Here is a 5892-nt window from a genome sequence, read left to right as displayed (position 1 = left end):
TCCTCCAAATGTAACCTCTCTTGAATACTTCCAGCCCCTTCATGACACTTTGCCAAGTGAACGAGGAGCCATTCTTCAAGCTAGCCTCGAGGATGCTTCCATTAGGATAGTATTTGGCTATCAATACCCTTGCACACAACGAATCCAGATTTACTATCAGCCTCCAACATTGTTTAGCAAGCATTGCCAGGTTAAAAGAATACAAGTCCCTGTTGGGGAACGTAGTAATTTCAAAAAATTTCCTACGCACATGCAAGATCATGGTGATGCATAGCAACGAGAGGGGAGAGTGTTGTCCACGTACCCTCGTAGACCGATAGCGGAAGCGTTATCACAACGCGGTTGATGTAGTCGTACGTCTTCATGATCCGACCGATCAAGTACCGAACGTACGGCACCTCCGAGTTCTACACACGTTCAGCTCGATGACGTCCCTCGAACTCCGATCCAGCCGAGTGTTGAGGGAGAGTTTAGTCAGCACGACGGCGTGGTGACGATGATGATGTTCCACCGACGCAGGGCTTCGCCTAAACTCCGCAACAGTATTATCGAGGTGTAATATGGTGGAGGGGGCACCGCACACGGCTAAGAGATCTCAAGGATCAATTGTTGTGTCTCTGGGGTGCCCCCTTGCCCCCGTATATAAAGGAGCAAGGGGGAGGCAGCCGGCCAAGGGGAGAGGCGCGCCATATGGGGGAGTCCTACTCCCACCGGAGTAGGACTCCTCCTTTCCTTGTGGGAGTAGGAGAAGGGAAGGGGGAAGGAGAAAGAAGGAAGGGTGCGCCCCCCTTCCCTAGTCCAATTCGGACCAGACCATGGGGAGGGGTGCGGCCACCTTCTGAGGCCTTTCTCTCCTTTCCCGTATGGCCCAATAAGGCCCAATACGTATTCCCGTAACTCTCCGGTACTCCGAAAAATACCCGAATCACTCGGAACCTTTCCGAAGTCCGAATATAGTCGTCCAATATATCGATCTTTATGTCTCGACCATTTCGAGACTCCTAGTCATATCCCCGATCTCATCCGGGACTCCGAACTTCTTCGGTACATCAAAACTCAATAAAACTGTCATCGTAACGTTAAGCGTACGGACCCTACGGATTCGAGAACTATGTAGACATGACCGAGACACGTCTCCGGTCAATAACCAATAGCGGGACCTGGATGCCCATATTGGCTCCCACATATTCTACGAAGATCTTTATCGGTCAGACCGCATAACCATACGTTGTTCCCTTTGTCACCGGTATGTTACTTGCCCGAGATTTGATCGTCGGTATCTCGATACCTAGTTCAATCTCGTTACCGGCAAGTCTCTTTACTCGTTCCGTAACACATCATCCCGCAACTAACTCATTAGTCACAATGCTTGCAAGGCTTATAGTGATGTGCATTACCGAGTGGGCCCAGAGATACCTCTCCGACAATTGGAGTGACAAATCCTAATCTCGAAATACGCCAACCCAACAAGTACCTTTGGAGACACCTGTAGAGCACCTTTATAATCACCCATTTACGTTGTGACGTTTGGTAGCACACAAAGTGTTCCTCTGGTAAACGGGAGTTGCATAATCTCATAGTCATAGGAACATGTATAAGTCATGAAGAAAGCAATAGCAACATACTAAACGATCGATTGCTAAGCTAACGGAATGGGTCAAGTCAATCACGTCATTCTCCTAATGAGGTGATCTCGTTAATCAAATGACAACTCATGTCTATGGCTAGGAAACATAACCATCTTTGATTAACGAGCTAGTCAAGTAGAGGCATACTAGTGACACTCTGTTTGTCTATGTATTCACACATGTATTATGTTTCCGGTTAATACAATTCTAGCATGAATAATAAACTTTTATCATGATATAAGGAAATATATATAATAACTTTATTATTGCCTCTAGGGCATATTTCCTTCAGTCCCTAAATACCCATTCCTCCTTCGGCCTTTGGGTAACACAATTTCCACCATGAATACCAGTGTGTTTTCGTAGTTTCTTCATCATCAACCCACCAAAATTGAGCAATGAGTCTGTGATCTCTTTACAAATTCCTTTGGGCAAGCAAAATACCGACATAGCAAATACTGGGATAGCTTGGGCTACAACTTCAACAAAATTTCTTTACCTCCTACAGAGAGTTGCTTTTCCATCCAGCTTTGGATTATCTGCCTGATCCTCTCAATGAAGTGTCTAAAGCAGTCACTTCTGTCTGCTCCCACCATCGCCTGACATAGCAAATATTTGGACCTATGAATGTATTCCCAGCTCTCTTATTCTTGATTTTATGAATGCATTCATAGGCAATAAGAATATTACTTGTGATAAGTCTAGCAGGAACAAACACACTCTGAGTTGGGGATATGATCTCTCGCAAAATACTCTTCAATCGGGCTGCCAACATCTTGGATATAATTTTATATAACACATTGCATAAGCTAATGTGTCTGAATTGTGTTACCATCTCATGAGTGTCAATTTTGGGGATCAAGACGATTGTTGTGTCATTCCATTCCTCCGGAATTTGCCTGGAGTTAATTGCCAACACCACCTCTTGGGTAATCTCATCACCTAGAATATGTCAATATTAAAAAAACACTACATGGAGGCCATCAGCTGCCGCGGCCTTTAGGTCGCCAATGCTGAAAACAACCTTATGAACATCATCAGATGAAAAAGGAGATATTAACATATCATTCATTTGGTGCGTTACTTTTGCATCCACTTTTCCCAAAACAGAGGGGTTAGTATTTTGCACCTCAGATGTGAAAAAATGATATTCTAGTGATACTTGTGAGCTTTTACTTGACAAGAAATCTGTTGGGTGATCGTTCAGTTTTAGGGAGTGACATGTGCGGTGTGACTAATTGTGGAGGAAGAGGGTCGAAAGGAGGCAAGGTTGGGCCTGTTCTAGTGAAGGGGGACGAACAAGGGTGGGTAGTGAAGAGGCTCGTCTAGGGGGTGGTTATGGAAGAGCCTGGCCAACAACTAGTGGACTCGTAACTACATTGGTCACTCGTCAACCGGAAGTAGTAGGTTGAGGGAGGAGCGGTAATTCATTGATGAGTGCAGGCTCCTTTACTCCTGACGTGTTGCTGCCATGGTAGTGAAACCGCCGCCAGCCAGACACGCCCAGGAAATGCTGCCATAGCAGCAAAACACGCTGCCCTAGCAGGCACGAGCGACGGGACCAATCAAGGGGAGAACCATGTCATCGGTCGATCAGTGAGGATCGTCTAGCCCAACCGCAGATTCTTGGCCCCCGAGTGAGGGTAGCTATTTAAGGAAGGAAGCACAACAACGTTCTCTATCCAGTGGATCAGGCCCGACAACTTACATTTTTCTTTTTTCCCCTTTCCTAAGCTATAACAAGAGACAAACTCCTTATGTAATTTGTATATATGAGAGAGTGAGGGGAACCTAACATCGTGGTATCAGAGACCACCTACCACCCTTCTACCGTCGCCGTTATGCTGGATACACGCCACCGGAAGAAAGCGCGTGACTACCTCGTCGCCATCATGAACCCCGACCTACATGCCCACCTCGACAAGATGAATGAAGACGTGGCTGCTCGCGCTGACAAGATGAACAAGAACCTCAAACTGCTCGGACTGACTCCCTCGCCAACTGGAAGCCGGACCTTGAGGTGTGCTTCACCAATCTGGAGCTCTCGGTCGCGACTCTCCAACAACAATGGATCACCGTCGCCCTTGTCGCCTATCACGACAGTGAGCGAATTCCACAGGAAATCAAGCCACGACGCGTAGCTCCACACTGGCGGTCTCCGTCGGTGATCCTCAAGTCACTGACGATTCCCTCGGTCACGGGTATGAACATGACCCCCTCCCATTTGCGTCCCCGTTGTCCTCCCAAGTTTTCGCCGCTCTCGGTCATCCGCCACTGCCGATGACATTTCCAATTTCATTGGCTAAAACCCACATGTCTGGAAGACACTCCGCAAGTAGTACTTTCAGATGTTCACGGTGCACAAATCGTACTGGGTTCCTATGGCAATTTTGAATTTCTCGGGTCTCACAGGAATTTGGTTGCAATCGGTGCAATGCAAACTTGCTGGCTGCTACTTCTTGAGCTTGTGTTGTTTTTTTCCTTTGAAGAGGAAAGGGTGATGCAGCAAAGTAGAGATAAGTATTTCCCTCAGTTAAGAACCAAGGTATCGATACTTAGAACAAAATATGACTCTATATGAATGCCTCCAGCGGTGTACCGGGATGTGCAATGATCTAGCATAGCAAATGACATCAAAAAACGGACAAGCCATGCAAACATCATGCTAGCTATCTTACGATCATGCAAAGAAATATGACAATGATGGTGCGTGTCATAATAAAACAGAATGGTGGAATTTGCATGGCAATATATCTCAGAATGGCTATGGAAATGCCATAATAGGTAGGTATGGTGTCTGTTTTGAGGAAGGTATAAGGTGGGTGTAAGGCACCGGCGAAAGTTGCGCGGTACTAGAGAGGCTAGCAATGGTGGAAGGGTGAGAGTGCGTAAAATCCATGGACTCAACATTAGTCATTGAAACAAAGTACTACACGCATGCTCCTAGGGGGATAGATTGGTAGGAAAAGACCATCGCTCGTCCCTAACTGCCACTCATAAGGAAGATAATCAATAAATAAATCATGCTCCGACTTCATCACATAACGGTTCACCATACGTGCATGCTACAAGAATCACAAACTTTTAACACAAGTATTTCTACAATCCACAATTAGTCACTATCATGACTCTAATATCACCATCTCTATATCTCAAAACAATCATAAGGAATCAAACTTCACATAGTATTCAACGCACTTTATATGAAAGTTTTTATTATATCCCTCTTGGATGCCCATCATATTAGGACTAAATTCATAACCAAAGCAAATCACCATGTTGTTTAGAAAGACTCTCAAAATAATATAAGTGAAGCATTGTAAGTGCATCTAGTGCCCCTTAGTGATTTTGGTGTATTGAAGACTTATAGGTTAAGGGACTAATGTGTTTATGAGTGTACACAGGTCTATAAGTCTATGAGGAGTTTGATATTTACAGAGAAAGTCGACCCCTAAAAATGAAGTTCTTCGACTGAAGACTTTGGATTTCTGAAGACTTTCTGAAGACTTTGAAAGTGAAGAAATTGGTGTGACCTTGAAGACTTGGTATTCATTTGAGGAACATGAAGCGTGAAGACTTTTGTTTTCGTAGTTTCATTTTCTCTTTCTTGAGTCATAGGAAACACCGTACTGTTAAAGGGGGTCGAGGAAATACTAAGGAAAATTTTCCATGTGATGCTCAACTCAAAATCCTACACCTACCAATCCCTTCGAGTGAAGCCATTGGAAATCTCATATAGTTCCGTCATATTCTTCAGTGACAGAGATGAAGTTCTTCTAGTCTCTGAGGAATTTGTTCTGACTGAGGAGTTAAGAATTCGCCAGTGCGGATTGCCTACACAGTGAGGAACATGATAGCCCTGAGGAATTTGATACTCAAATTTCCGACCGTTGCTGTGCTATGCGCCAGCTGTCCCAAAATATCTACCCACCTAACGGTCATATCACTGAAGGGCATTTATGTCTTATCATGTCGGGCTGCTCCCTAGGCTATAAATAGCCACCCCCTACAACCACTAGCTGGTTGGCTGCTCCGAGAGAAACTGACACTTGTCATTTGAGAGCATCCCATCCTCCGAGGACTTTGAGCGAAAATCATCAAGTGAGGAAAACCAAACCCAAACACCTACAAACCCAAAGTGATTGAGCATCACTGAAGAGATTGATCCTGCGTGGATCTGACGCTTGTTACCTTTGAAGACTGTGCTTCTTCCAGACGGTTAGGCGTCATGGTCTAGAGCATCGAAGAGGAAATTGTGGATCGC

Source organism: Triticum aestivum, chromosome 5D (assembly GCF_018294505.1).
Source record: "Triticum aestivum cultivar Chinese Spring chromosome 5D, IWGSC CS RefSeq v2.1, whole genome shotgun sequence".
NCBI classification, from domain to species: Eukaryota; Viridiplantae; Streptophyta; class Magnoliopsida; order Poales; family Poaceae; genus Triticum; species Triticum aestivum.
This window is presented reverse-complemented; position numbering follows the sequence as displayed.